Genomic DNA, 16,597 nt, shown 5'->3' with positions numbered 1-16,597 from the left:
AATGCGCTGCTTTAATTTATGCACGCAAAAGCACACCGAGAGAGAGAGAGAGAGAGAGAGAGAGAGAGAGAGAGAGAGAGAGAGAGAGAGAGAGAGAGAGATCGGAGATCGCATTGTGCTGTGCTGTGCACATACATAAACTTCTTGTCAGCGTTTGCCTGCGATCCTTATTAAAATAGCCTAGATACTAGATCGCTACATTATATTCCTCAGCAACGGGGTGGTAAAGCTGCTGTTTTTGAATGAATTGTTGTTTGTAGAGAGAGACGCAAGCATGCAGGCAGGTAACGTTACGCACACACAACTGTCATCTCTCGTGCCTTTACACTCTCTCTTGGTCGATCGATAATCTACTGAAACAAATGCTATATTTCATTCAAATAAATGTGATTTTTACCGGACTATTTAATCTCTGAGTCTGATTTGAAGCGGCCAGAATGCTAGAGCTGCATGTCATAACTGACGAAAATAACCGTCTTTTTTATCCATTCAGTCAAATTTTGCGCTGCAAATATCAATCCTAGTTTTAATTTGTCTATAACCATGGAATAAGCGGGATAATCAACGGCTTGCCGTGCGTTAAAGGATTTAAAATGCACTTCGTGGAGGCAACCACCCTCCGCTTCGCGTCGGGCGGTTATTAGCCTCCACGTCGTGCATTTAAAATCCTTTAACGCACGGCAAGCCGTTGATTATCCCTTACATATTCAGTCCCACTTTATATTAGATGACTTTAACTACTACTTATTGTGAAAAAGTACTTGTTGTGTTGCTGTTGTATTACAAGACAGCGTTGTTGCTTTTGATGTGAAATACAGGTAAACTTATAAAGACAGGTTTTGTCATATGGTTAAGTTTAAGGGATAGGTATAGTGTCAACAGTGTAATTATAGATTTAACTTCAGAAATAATATATGTAATATTTGTGATATATGTGACCCTGGACCACAAAACCAGTCATAAGGTTAAATTTGACAAAACTGAGATGTATACATCATATGAAAGCTCACTAAATAAGCTTTCTATTGATGTATGGTTTGTTAGGATAGGACAATATTTGGCCGAGATACATCTATTTGAAAATCTGCAATCTGAGGGTGAAAAAAAATCAAAATACTGAGAAAATCACCTTTGAATTCTCCCAATTAAGTTCTTAACAATGCATATTACTAATCAAAAATTACATTTTGATATATATATATATAGTAGGAATTTTACAAAAAAACTTCATGGAACATAATCTTTACTTAATTTCCTAATGATTTTTGGCATAAAAGAAAAATGAATAATTTTGACCCATACAAAGTATTTTTGTCTATTGCTACAAATATACCCCAGCGACTTAAGACTGGTTTTGTGGTTCAGGGTCACATATAAGAGAGCACATTTAAGGACTGCTACATTATTTCCTACATTCATATATCATATATGTACTGCAGTAATTTCAATATATATATATATTTTTTTTTCTGTTTCTGTTTAATTCTTACTGTATGTTGTATGCTGTGTTGCATTCATAAGTAAGTTAAAGATAGGACAGAGTTTCATTTTCAAGGATTTGTTATCATAGGATGATGTTGTGAAGCTGTCCTTTTTTTTTTTGAATTTGTGTCGGTCAAACAATGTCTAAATGTACATGGAAACAGATGATTAAACTAAAATGATTCAATAAACTCTATTCATTTTTACAATTAATTCAATTCCTGGTTTCTGAACTCACTGCTGTCTGCTTTTGGGCAAGTTTTTTGATAAGCTTGATATTTTAAACTACAGAATCACTGGGATCCTCTTGTCTTCTTAGAACAGAATGTGAAACTAAATTGAATAAACCAGTTTCTCCAGATCTATTCCAGATTCTGTTCCTGCCGTTTGTTGACTGTAAATCTCCAGTGTTTCATATATAAATCTGCAGGATGTGTACTGGGTCAATATCACTATAAAGTGCCTTTGAGCCTTCACAATTTCCAAACTATAAATATGAGATTTTCTATTAAACTTCATATTTGTTGTATGCTGTCAGAAATGCATATTGGTCATATCTGCAAACAAATGAAACAAATATGTCCACCCTGTCATGGACAAATTCAAAGTAGATTATATACATTTTCATTGAATTGTGATATAAAATGTAGATTTTTAGAAATTTTGTCCTTTTCTCAACAATACATTTAACTTAGTCAGCAAAGTATTGAATTGAAAATACTGTTACATAGTTGTTTCCTTATAAAATATTTGAATTTTTTTTTTCTAAATAAAATCAAATGACAAAAATGTCTGGTTAGTATTGACTTTCAGTCAATACTAACTGGTCCTCATTTCTTTATAAATAAATCACACAAAATGTTTTGCTTACTTGTTAAAATAATTAGTTTGTTTTCATAAAAGATGAAGATGACAGGTTGGACAACAGGATGAAAGGGTGTACCTTGGCATGACAGGGCGAACAAAGTAAATTATTTTTTTGTATTATGTCCTGATACCGAAAACCATAGAATTGAATAGGGTGTACAGATATTTTCACATGACTGTATATATAAATCTCTTGCACTGCAGAGGCTTGGTACAGAAGCTGCATCTTGGCATTTCATTAACACAGACTGTTTACACTGAAATTAAACGTGCATACATATAATGCTATGAGATTAATATGTTTTTAATGAGTATTAATGGGGTTTTAAAAAAAAATGAATATTAAATTATGAAAGTAAAAAAATTAAATGATACTCTAAATATAAAACTAAAGCTCCTCACTTTGTTAAAAAGTTATTTGTTAAAAAACAATGTTTCTTTTAGACTATAAATAGAATAAACACAGACAATATTGACAGTATGGTGTTTAAAATGTAATTTTGTTGTTGTTTTGTTTATTAAACTGTTGTATAAAATCAATATCACATTTGCCATTGAGCAGATATGCAGGAAAATGGCACTTTTGCTTGTGTGATTGCTTGACTGTCATATGATAAAAATATAATACAAGGACAATTTTTTGTCCTATCTTGAATTTTAAGCATATTTTAACTGCATTCTAATTAACTACATCATGCAGTGAGATGCATGCATCGTGTTCATCACTATGCATCTGCATGCAATGTAAGATGTCATACAGTTCTGGGTTGGGGTGCATTAAATGCATTCATCAATTCAACATTTTTTCCAAACTGTTAATCACACCAATTTAACATATTAAATCAACAGCCCTTGCTATTAAACATTTGGTGGGCATTTTTTGGTTAATGTTAGCATTTAATAAACATGGTGTACCTTCACTCAGCAAAGTGGTTCATTGTTGAAACTGAATGTGGACTGTTTAAAATGCATATTTTGAAATTGAAAATGGACATGTTAAGCTTGTCAACATGCAACTTCAAAGACAATATGATGATAATTGGGAAATATAAGTGTAGATACTTAGTTTACTTGCATCAGATGTTTTAACCTCCACTGAAGAGAGGCAAAATGGCAGTGGGGAGGACACTGAGTACAAATCAGAGGGTTTCTTAAAGGGGCATTTACCACATTATGAAAGGGTGGACAGCAATTTCAGGTACACATCCAAAATGTTTAATATTATTATGAAAACAGAATACAAATTATCAAAATTATTTTTTTTTCCAATTTTAATCAGTGTTTTATCAAATAACTAAGCACAATAAGAACATTTAAAAAGAATTTTAATTTTATATAATTTATCTGCTTTTTACACTGTGAGGGACATGCCAAAAACATATTTCAAGAGACTTATCATTATATTTGTATGTGTGTGAATATTTGGCAATTTATATTAAAACTTTAGAATTTCAATATTTTGCATAATGTTGATGATGACTGAATGACTGAATAACACCAAAAGGCACTTTATAGTGACTTTGACCCTCATACAGTTTGTTCTGCGCCACTAGAGGGAGAGCAACTCATGAGACAAGAGTCACCTTGACCAAGAGCCTAAATGAAAGTAAAAGAAATTGTGTGATTTTGAGGGTTTAAATCTATGCCTGGACATTTAGGTGGCAGCATATTGTGGTAAGGTCAACATTTATTCTTCATGTAACCATGTAGATATATAAATCAGTTGGTAACATTAATGGAGTTCACAATTTACACATAATATATAATACTAAATAATAGTATTTTTTTTTTTTTTTTTTACTATTATTAAAAATATATATATTACGTTTTCAGTGGATACACACTGCAATGATGTATGGCAGCTCCTTGCACAAGCGGATCTTGAGTTATCTTTGAGTTTGAGTTTACCAGGAGTTTTGTGTTTGTTTTAGTTAGAATTTAGTGGATTTGAGTAAAAGCTCATTGTGCAGTACAGTATCGTTTGTACTATACAAAACTTTACATTTTAATCAACAGGTACAACAGTCTGTATTTAATTGTCTAGCTTTCTATCTGCTTAAATTTTTCTTTTTCTTTTTTTCTTTTATATTCAAATTTAAAATCAGTGAGGGATACGTTTTTATTTAACAGCGCTGCTTTAAAGGAGCAATACTGTACTTAGTGTATGACATGTTGTGATTGTTTTGTTTGTGTATCTGGTTTAGTTTTAATTTTATGTATTTTACAAATATCTTGTTTAGATTAAGAGGGAAGTTCTTCCAAAATGAGTTTCCATGAGAAAAGAGAGAATGAAGTCACCTCCAGTGACTCAAGGTATGACATTCTTCTTATGATGGTGACTTATATCGCTGTAGCTCAGTAGAGCATAGCTTTTATAATGCCAAGATCAGTGGTTTGATTTCTGACAGATGCTGGCCAACACTATAAGACATATTTTTGGGGTTATGCCAAGTTCAATCTGTATTTGATGGGCTGTGGAATTTCTGAGAAGTGACAAACTGTAATCTGGTGATTGCCTGCACTGGCCATGTCTATCAGTGCTGTGTGAAATTATGTTATTCAGATAAAACTGAATGTGCCTTAACTAAATGTGTCTAAAAGTCTAAAAGCCAGTGTTGATTGTAAGGTTGTTCCTATACATGACACATACTTGTTTGTCTTTTGCAACCAACAGCAGCAAGAAGACACTGAGATCAGAATCACCAGTACCAAGCGGTGTGTCTGTGAAGAGTACAAATTCCATGCTCAGACCACTTGTTTTCAGTGGTGTAACAGTGGCCTCTACTTCACAGTTAGTATACTTAGTTTATGATTTACAGCAATTCATCTCAAATAAATAATGATATATGGAACCCAATGAACACTTAATTTTCTCCAAAATATGCAACACATATAATCTACACTATGTTTCTTAAAATCTTTAACAGTCATTGCAATCCCTATTATTGCCATTTTGTTCTTCATTTAAATTTTAGAAATGTGGATATAGATGGTACAATTGCATTCCACAACCAGACTCACATCAGGCAGGAAAGAACTGAAGCAGTCCTGCAGAGAGTCAAAGACCAACACAAAACCAGCATGAAGAACAAGTATGAATGCTTATTTGAGGGAAACAAACTACAAGGGAACGTAACCCTCTTGAACAGGATCTTCACACAGCTCTACATCATAGAAGGAGAGAGAGAAGGGGTAAATGAAGAGCATGAGGTTTTACAGATGGAAAAATCTCAAAAAACACAACACAATTCAATCAACTGTAATGACATATTTAAAACCTTGTCTGAACCAGGATATGAAGAGAAAGGCAAAATCAAGACTGTTCTTACTAAAGGCATCGCTGGAATTGGAAAAACCGTCTCTGTACAGAAGTTCATTCTGGACTGGGCTGAGGGAGAAGCCAATCAGGATGTAGATTTCATGTTTGTGTTTCCATTTAGAGAGCTGAACTTGATTCAAGATCATCAGTACAGTCTTCACAGACTTCTGCTGGACTTTCATCCTGAAGTTCAAGATCTAGACTCAAAGATTTATGAGGAGTGCAAAGTTGTATTCATCTTAGATGGTCTAGATGAAAGCAGAATGACACTTTTTTTAGATGACAAGAAGGTCTGTGATGTGAATGAGCCTTCTTCAGTGGGTATGCTGATGTCAAACCTCATCAGAGGAGATCTGTTTCCCTCTGCTCTCATCTGGATCACCTCAAGACCAGCAGCAGCCAATCAAATGCCATTCATTAACCGTGTAACAGAAATTCAGGGTTTCAATGACTCTCAAAAAGAGGAATATTTCAGGAAGAGAATCAATGATGAGCATCAAGCCAGCAGAATCATTTCACACATTAGAAGCGCAAGAAGCCTCCACATCATGTGTCACATACCTGTCTTCTGCTGGATCTCATCCACTGTACTTCAGAACCTCCTTAAAGAAGATAAGAATGCAGAAATCCCTCAAACATTGACTGAAATGTACATCCACTTTCTGTTGATTCAGATTAGGAGAAAGTATGATGGAAGAGATCCAGAGAAACTCCTAAAGTCCAGCAGAGAAGTGATTGTAAAACTTGCTGAACTGGCTTTCAAACAACTGATGAGGGGCAATGTGATGTTCTATGAGGAGGACCTGAGAAAGAGTGGCATAGATGTCACTGATTCCTCAGTGTTTTGTGAAATTTGCACTGAGATCTTTAAGGAAGAATCTGCGATTAATCAGAGCAAAGTGTACTGCTTTATTCATCTGAGCATTCAGGAGTTTCTTGCTGCTTTCTATGTGTTTTACTGCTACTTAAGCAGCACAATGGAAGCCCTTAAGACTTTTGATGCAATGCACAATTTGCATAAAGGTGCAGTAGATAAAGCCTTAGGAAGTATAAATGGACACCTAGATCTGTTCCTGCGGTTCCTGCTAGGCATCTCACTGGAGTCCAATCAGAGACTCCTACTGGGTCTACTGACAGACACAGAAAACAGCTCAGAGAGCATCAGTAAAACAACTCAATACATTAAAGAGAAGATCAAAGATGGACAAGGACTCTCCACTGAAAGATCGATTAATTTGTTCCTCTGTCTGCTGGAAGTGAAAGATCACACTTTGTCCTGTGATATTCAGGAGTTTGTGAAATCAGAAACAAATTCAGAGAAGAAACTCTCTCCTGCTCACTGTTCAGCAATTGCCTACATGCTTCAGATGTCAGAGGAGGTGCTTGATGAACTGGATCTCCGGAAATGCAATACATCAGATGAAGGTAGAAGAAGACTAATACCAGCTGTGATCAAATGCAGAAAAGCACTGTGAGTCTTTCATCCTTACATTGAATCATCCTTTCATCCTTTAACAATGAAGGTTCCCTTCTGAATGGAATTACACTTTCTTTTGTTTATTTTTAGAATGTTCTGATCTGTTTTTATGCAAAAATGATTGAAACTCCACTAATTCCAAGATGAGGTTAAGCAAGACAATTTTGTGTGCTCTGTTTTAGTCTTGCTGGCTGTAATCTCTCTCTTCAGTCCTGTGAAACTTTATCATCAGCTCTACAATCCTATGACTCTGTCCTGAGAGAGCTGGACCTTAGTAACAATGACTTGCATGATTCAGGAGTGAAGCTACTCTCTGATGGGCTGAAGAGTCAAAAATGTCAGCTGGAGATACTGAGGTAGTTTAGAACATGACACAAATTCTCAAGTTGTTAATAATGCAGGAGTTTCTTAAGATTATTTAAAGGAAATAAAGGAATTGTAAATTGGTTTAAAACTAAGATCTGTTGATGTGTTTCTGAAGGTTGTCAGGTTGCATGGTAACAGAAGAAGGCTGCCATTATCTGTCTTCATCTCTGAGTTCAAATCCTTCACATCTGAAAGAACTGGATCTGAGCTACAATTACCCAGGGGAATCAGGAGTCAAGCTGCTCTCTGACAAACTGATAGATCCAACCTGCTCACTGGAGATACTCAAGTACGTGGGGTACAAGTTAAGAAATCTTAATGTTTGCAGCACAAGACAAAACATTGAGTGCGTTTACATTGACCCTCTTAATGCGATTATAATGAGATTTTGGTAATATTGCAATTAAACTTTACCTCATGTAAACGCAATACTTCGATTATAATAATGTGATTAAGCTCATAATCGCAGCAAGCATAATCGCATTAACACGCCAATTTTAATCGAAATATACAGGCATGTAAGCACGTAGATGGAGTGTAGAATGCAACGGCAGTGTAAACAAACCCAGCTGAAGTGGCATTGTTATTACATTTCTGTGATGAATTTCCATCTCATTTCTAGGATGCAGAATTAAAGCATGCAATACAACCATATGCAGACGTCTTGCATCAGATGTAAATTAATTAAAATAGCGGCCAGTAACACTCCTACTCTTACTCTTAAATCCATTTATTTAAGTGAATATTGGTGGTAAAAAAGTAACCACAATTCTTAGCGAATAATAGGAATAATAGAAATTCCATGTAAACGTAGTGAAAAGCTTTGCTCTTGACATGTAAACATCATAATGCGATTAAGTCCTTACTCTGATTTATGGAAATAATCTCATTATTCGTGTGCATGTAAACGTGGTCACTGTTTAGAAATTAAAATCATATATATATTTTCCTGGTACATTTAATCTCTCCATGCTGTAATTAAATCCCCATGTTACCTCAAAAAATATAGTTGCATTTTACTGCTGTTTATAAATATTTTGTGGCATTTTACAGTGAAAGTACAACACAAGCAGAATTGCTCCATTTTATGAATATTAAATAACAGAGTTACTAAGTCCAACTCATTTACATATGAATTTAAATATGAATTATGAATACATTAAAGGTTTTTCCTGTTAAACTGTTCACTATGTCCTAAAGCATTGGATTTGACTCTTTGTATTAAGGCTCTCTATGTACTTAAAATTCTTTATGTCTGTATATTTGTCTGTGTGTGTGCATGTGTCATTGTAGTTTGGACCATTGAGAGCCTTTCAGGATCCAACCAGGACTGCAAAAATGTAGGTTCTTTCGAAACAGTCTTGCACATTTTATTGACAACAAACAAATTATACATCTCTGTTTGTCTCTCTTCTTGTGATCAGATTCTTGTGATCTCACACTGGATCCAAATACAGCAAACACTCAACTCATTCTGTCTGAGAACGGAGAGGTGAAATATGTGGAAGAGCAGCAGCCGTATCCTGATCATCCAGAGAGATTTAAAGATGTTCCTCAGGTTCTGTGTCGAGAGAGTCTGAATGGACGCCATTGGGAGGTTGAACGGACCGGCTGGGCTCGTATAGCAGTGGCCTATAAAACAATCAACAGGAAGCAAGGGACTATCAGTGAGTTTGGATATAATAACAAGTCCTGGTGTCTTTTCAGCACTCTTGGTGGATTTGTTGTCTGGCACGACAATCAGACCGAAAGCATTCCTGCCCCTTCACCTCTCTCTATAAGAGTAGGAGTGTATCTGGACTGGCCGGCTGGCACTCTGTCCTTCTACAGCATCTCTGACACACACACACTCACACACGTATACACATTCAACACCAAATTTACTGAACCCCTCTATGCTGGGTTTAAGGTTTTTGAGTCCACACTGTCATTGTGTGAGATTACACAACGGGCAAACAACTTACTTCTACCTCCTTCCTAATTATGGTCATATGTCTATTTATTAAAAGATTGCATGAATTAAATATATATTATATATGTACATTTTAACTACAGAAATGGTAAATGCATGTTGTACATTTAAATGTGGTTAAACACAAATGTGTAAAATTAGTATGCATATTCAGTCCCACTTTATATTAGATGACTTTAACTACTGCAAAAAAAAAAAAAAAAAAATTATTTTTATTCTTATTGTTTTGATGAATTACAAAACACTGTTGCTGTTATTGATGTGGGATACAGGTAAGGTTAAGAACAGGTTTTGTGTTATGTGCAAAAACAAAGCCCTATGGTCAAAAAAAAAAAAAAAAAAAACTGCCTGTAGAGCTCAGAAACAAGGCACAGAGCCGTGGGAGAGTTCAGAAAAAAATCTGCTGCATTGAAGGTTCAAAAAAGCATGTAGAGCTGATGAGCAAATCTTCTTGCATCATACCCAAAAAGTCCCAAAAGGCTGTAAAGGTGCTTCAAGTAAGTACTGACTTAAGGGTATGAATACTTATGCAAAGTACTTATTTCAGGTTCTTTTTTCACAAAGTTATGACAATTCTATTTTTCTTTTTAATTATGATGTATGGAGTATAGATTTAAGTGGGTAAATAAGTAACTTAAAGCAGTTTAACATTAGGCAGCAACATAAAACGTGTACAAAAAAATGAAGGCGTATGAATACTTTTGCAAAGTACTGTGTGTTGTAAGTCATTCATTCTGTTTCTTCATTTCTTCCACATCACTTCCTACACGTATATAACATTTCAATAATTTGTGTTATCTTTTTGTTACTGTTTAATCATTATTGTATGTTGAGTGCTAAGTTAGAGATAGAAAATCTCCATTACAAAGATTTATCATCACAGGATGACGTTGTAAAGCAGTCATTTTTGTTTTAGTATAATAACACTTGTTAAATGTGTGTTGGTCAGACCATGTCTAACTGAGCATGGAAACAGATGTAACTTAAATCATTCAATAAACTCCAATCATATTTACCAACACTTCATCTTCTGCTTTTGGGCTGACAGGGTGGACAAAAAATATTTTATGTTGACTAATTTGATTTGTGTGTGTATTTTGAACTCCAAAGTCACTGAGATCCTCTTGTCTTCTCAGAACTGAATGTGAAACAAAATCAAATGAACCAGTCTCTCCAGATCTATTTCAGATTACATTCCTGCCATTTGTTCACTGTAAATCTCCTGTGTTTAATATATAAATCTACAGGCTGTTTACTGTCCAGTTTGACATGACCTAGATCATTACGTATTACTGTCAGTGTTCTTTTAAATTAATACTGGATTCAGTCCAATTCTATTAATTGTCAAGCATTTGTTTCTGTGCAGAGAACAGATCTTTCTCAGACAACTGTTGAATACAAAAATAAATTCTTCTTCACTTAAAACGTCTACATACATTGTAACAATGACATTGACACAAAATGTCAATTATTATTCATTTGTCTCATATGTGACCCTGGACCATAAACCCATACAAGCTGAATAAACAAGCTTTATAAGCTAAATAATCTAAATCAAACTAATATAAAAAATAAATTATAAGGTACAAAATATCTTCATGGAACATGATCTTTACTTAATATCTTAATAATTTTTGTCATAAAAGAAAAAAATAATATTCTTGACCCTTTACAAATATACCTGTGCTACTTATGACTGGTTTTGTGGTCCAGGGTTACATAAATGTTATTGTACCAGTAGAACACACTGTAAAGCTGTTTTACTGCCTAAGAGAAAACATTTGTGTTGGTTGCTAATTTTAACCACAAGTTTGTTATTAGTGTACATAGTGTACTCCAGCATACTCTCTCTTTCTCTGTCTCTCTCGTTCTCTCGATAGTATGTGAATTATGTGGTTTAAAGAATCTCCCAGTTCATAAAAAGTAAATATAAAATGAACAAAGTGAGTAAAGTAGAAAAAGTAAAGCATTAGCACCATTAGTAATAAGAAAAAGTATTGAAGTTGTATTCAAAGGATATTATTATTATTATTTTGTAAAGCTGCTGTGAAAGCTAACATAGCTAACAAGCTAACACACGAGCTTCATATTTGAAAATTGATACATTGTATCCATTAGTGAAACTCATCCATTGCTCTGTACTGATTAGTGAATAGTGCGTAATGGAATTTAGTTTGATTGCTGTTTTAATAGAGCTGTGTTGGGATTTAAAAAGTAAACAGTGGGTTTTTAAAACTTTTTTAAGAGTTACACTTTGACATTGAGAGGCATCACAGAATCCATTAAGGATCAGTGCTGATTAAATTACCCATACATTTTACCTCAGGAATAGAGGTAAATCTACTAAGACTAAATACCATTACATACAGAAGATAGAGAAGGCAGTTATTGTGCAATCCATTTGTTAATTTACATTTTAGAGGTATGAAGTACTAGTCAACTTTAGACAGACCTGAAAAAAACCTGAGAATGTCTCCATCTAGAGGTGAATGTGCACAATGACACAGACACATTTCATTGAGAAGCCCTTCAATCAAATGTGATGACTCTGACAAGCGTTTTGTCAGAAATGTGTCAATGTTCCCTTTGAGAAAGAAGTACACTTAATCATATATTTTTTTAAATAGTGCAACATTTAAAAAGAAAATTCGTGAGAATTCAAACACTTACTGTAACTGTATTTTATTTGCAGTGAAAATAAAAAAAAATATTGATTTTTAATTTTTATTTAAAAAAATAAATCAGCAGAACTTCAGTTAAGTACATATTTATTTATAATTTAATTAATATAAACTTAAACATATACCTTAAAAAACAAAACATATAACTTCAAGTAAATTTTATTTATCAATGAAGTACACTTGATTTCATAAGGGTTATCTAAATTAAAACTGAAAAAAAAAAAAAACACCTTAAAAGTAAAGCTTAAATCTATTGGTTTGCTGCAATAGCCAAAAATACATTGTATGAGTCAAAATGATGGATTTTTGTTTATGCCAAAAATCATTAGGATATTGACTAAAGATCATGTTCCATGAAGATATTTTGTAAATTGCCTACCATAAATATAGCCAAATTTAATTTTTCATTAGTAATATGCATTGCTAGGAGCTTCATTTGTACAACTTTAAAGGCATTTTTCTCAGTATTTTTGCACCCTCAGATTCCAGGTTTTCAAATAGTTGTATCTCGGCCAAATATCGTCCATATTCTAACAAAGCTTATTTATTCAGCTTTTAGATTATGTATAAATGTAAATAAAAAAAATATATAAAAAATAGACTGGTTTTATGGTCCAGGGTCACATTTATGTACAATAAATGACTAAACCAGAATGTGTCAATGTTCACTTTGAGAAAGAAGTACACTTAATACTTGAAAACACTTGATACTTGAACAAAAAAATAGTGCAACATTTAAAAAGAAAATTCGTGATAATTCAAAAACGTACTGTTACTGCATTTTATTTGCAGTGAAATTAAAAAAGATTTATTTTTAATTTTAATTTTAAAAAATAAATCAGCAGAACTTCAGAGTGGTTTTGACGCACTTAGGACACTTAAGCACATCTTTATATGTAATTTATTTATAATTTAATTATAATTTAATTAATTATAATAAACATATACCTTAAAAAACATATACCTTCAAGTAAAATTTATCAAAATCAAGTACACTTGATTTTCACAAGGGTTATCTAACTTAAAACTGGAAGAAAAAGAAAATGGAAAAAATACCACCTTAAATTGATTTGCAGCAATAGCCAGAAACACATTGTATGAGTCAAAATGATGGATTTTTCTTTTATGCCAAAAATGATCAGGATATTAAGTAAAGATCATGTTCCATAAAGATATTTTGTAAATTTCCTACCGTAAATATATCAAAACTTAATTTTTGATTAGTAATATGCATTACTAAGAAATTAATTTGGACAATTTTAAGGGTGATTTTCTTTATGTAATTTATTTATAATTTAATTATAATTTAATTAAGCAATAAGGTACGAGAGGCCGTGCTGTATCATGAATAAATCACGGCTGAAGGGCGTTGTTAGACACGACGCGAAGCGGAGTGCCTGCAACCCCTTCAGCCGTGATTTATTCATGATACAGCACGGCCTCAAGTACCTTATTGCTTTTATAAAACGGTTACCACACAATAAAAATATTAAAATCAAAAATATATATTAATTTATATATATTAAGTTGTACGTTTTCATAAAGTAAAATCATTAACTGCCTTCCGCTGTAAAAAGTAGTCCCTAACTGCTGCAGCTGTGTTTACGTTGCTAAGGGTGGTTGCTAAAGGGGGTTCAATGATACACAAAACCGTTGAGTGAAGCGGTCATAGCAGTGCCGTATCATGAATACGACACAGCTGCTGACCAATCAGAATTGAGGAATGGAACTAACCGTTTTATAATTAATTATAATAAACATATACCTTAAAAAACAAAACATATACCTACAAGTAAAAATGATCACAATCAAGTACACTTGATTTTCACAAGGGTTATCTAACTTAAAACTGGAAGAAAAAAAAATGGAAAAAATACCAACTTAAAAGTAAAGCTTAAATCTATTGATTTGCAGCAATAGCCAGAAATACATTGTATGAGTCAAAATGATGGATTTTTCTTTTATGCCAAAAATCAGTAGGATATTAAGTAAAGATCATGTTCCATGAAGACATTTTGTAAATTTCCTTCCATAAATATATCGAAAACTTAATTTTTCATTAGTAGTATGCATTGCTAAGAACTTTATTTGGACAACTTTAAAGGCGATTTTCTCAGTATTTTGATTTTATTTTTTTTGCACCCTCAGATTCCAGATTTTCAAATAGTTGTATCTCGGCCAAATATCGTCCATATTCTAACAAAGCTTATCAGCTTTTAGATTATGTATAAATGTAAATAAATAAATAAAAAAAAATAGACTGTTTTTTTGGCAGAACTTCGGAGAGTTTTTAAACCACTTAGGACACTTAAGTACATCTTTATATATTTTTTATTTATAATTTAATTAATTTAAACTTAAACATATACCTTAAAAAACAAAACTTATACTTTCAAGTAAAATTTATCACAATCAAGTACACTTGATTTTCACAAGGGTTATCTAAATAAAAACTGGAAAAAATACCACCTTAAAAGTAAAGCATAAATCTATTGATTTGTAGCAACAGCCAAAAATACATCGTAATGATGGATTTTTCTTTTATGCCAAAAATTATCAGGATATTAAGAAAAAATCATGTTCCATGAAGATATTTTGAAAAAACTTTTTTTTTTTTTTTTTTTTTTGCACCCTCAGATTCCAGATTTTCAAATTTTTGTATCTCAGCCAAATATCGTCCATATTCTAACAAAGCTTATTTATTCAGCTTTTATATTATGCATAAATGTAAATTAAAAAAATAGACTGGTTTTATGGTCCAGGGTCACATTTATGTACAATAAATGACTAAACCAGATTCAGTTTAAAAAAGGAAACTGCACGTCAAGCTAGTGAAGTAGAGGAGGAGCCATCAATCACTCAAACCAACGGTCCTTACATTCCTGTGTCAGACTTTCACCGGTTCAGAAAGGATAACTTATAAATTAACAAAAGTAAGTACCAAAAGTTATGTCTTTACATATGCAATGCATTTTGAGATATGATTAATGTCATGCATATATTTTGCTATAACCCTAATATCTGTATTAACGTGTCAGTAAGTAAGGCTGAGCTCTACTATAGAAATACTAGCAGTTCTATGATCTTAAAAATACAAAAGTCACAAAGTTACATGCAAAGTATTACCAGGTCTTTTTTGATTACTTCATATGAAATGATTAGGTACAGAGGTCGAAGTGATTTTTTCGCTGACAATGTTTTGGTAAGCTCAAAATGAAAGTATATCTTACAATGAATTTCCTGTTTATGGTTTCAACTTTACCAGATTGTGAAAGTAACCTCCGACTGGTATAAATGGACTTCTTCCCGAGATACAAGGAAGTCTTGCGCTAACATGTCGTGTGTAATTGATTTTCAACAATATTGCATTTTCTACAATTATTTTGTGGTATCCCTTTCATTAGAAACATTAATAATGATTTTGATTCATGTTTCAACCAGAACACCGGGTTTAACAGGAATAAGGAAATGCTGAGTTTTGATTTGTTGGCGCAACTTTTACTTCCCCTTTCCCTTGTATAATAATGCCTACATGTGAGAAATAGATGCACTTTTCTCACAATTTTCGACATGAATTATTGCCAGCATTTCAACTGAAGAGTTTTTCCACGATTGCATCTGCAAGTTTCCCTTCTTCATTAAAAAAAAAAAAAAAAAAAAAACATAAATCAGGAGGCTTGAAATATATGTACAAGTATGTATTTATTTTTTTTGTATTATAATGCCTACGTTTGAGAAATAGATGCATCAAACTTTTTACATTTTCAACATGAATTATTGCCAGCATTTCAACGTAAGAGTTTTTCCATGATTGCATTTGCTAGTTTCCTTTCTTTATTTTAACAAAAAAAAATCAGAAGGTTTGAAATATATTTACAACCACGTATTTATGTATGCATTGTTAAATTAAAAGCAAATTTTGGTAACATACAACATACGGTGCCTTGCAGAAGTATTCATACCCCTTCATTTTTTTCACATTTTGTTTTGTTGCAGCATTATGTTAAACTGCTTTAAATTAGTTTTTCCCCACATCAATTTACACTCCATACACCATAATAATGACAAAGCAAAAACCAGATTTGCAAATTTTACAAATTTATTAAAATCAAAACACTGAAGTAAGTACATTGCACAAGTATTCACACCCTTAACTCAGTACATAGTTGAAGCACCTTCACAGCCTCAAGTCTTTTTGGGTCTGATGTGACAAGCTTTGCACATCTGCATTTGGCAATTATCTGCCATTCTTTGCCTCACCTTTTCACCTCTCAAGCTCTGTCAGCTTGGATGGGGGCTGGCAGACATTTTCTAGAGTCCTAGTTTTTCCAATCGTCTTCCATTATGGATAATGCTTCTGTCAACCTTCAATGCAGCAGATTTTTTTCTGAATTCTTCTCTAGATCATTGCCTTAACGCAAGTCTGTCTCTGA

At 33.1% G+C, this 16,597-nt stretch overlaps 1 pseudogene; it reads left to right on the top strand.

Moving 5' to 3' along the window:
* The first annotated feature begins 4,612 nt into the window (after positions 1–4,612).
* LOC141301453 (protein NLRC3-like) lies at positions 4,613–9,492 on the top strand (annotated as a pseudogene).
* The last annotated feature ends 7,105 nt before the right edge of the window (positions 9,493–16,597 follow it).

Source organism: Garra rufa, chromosome 25, assembly GCF_049309525.1.
Source record: "Garra rufa chromosome 25, GarRuf1.0, whole genome shotgun sequence".
In the NCBI taxonomy this organism is placed as follows: domain Eukaryota; kingdom Metazoa; phylum Chordata; class Actinopteri; order Cypriniformes; family Cyprinidae; genus Garra; species Garra rufa.
Note: the sequence above shows the minus strand (reverse complement) of the source record. Positions and strands in the feature narration are given on the sequence as shown.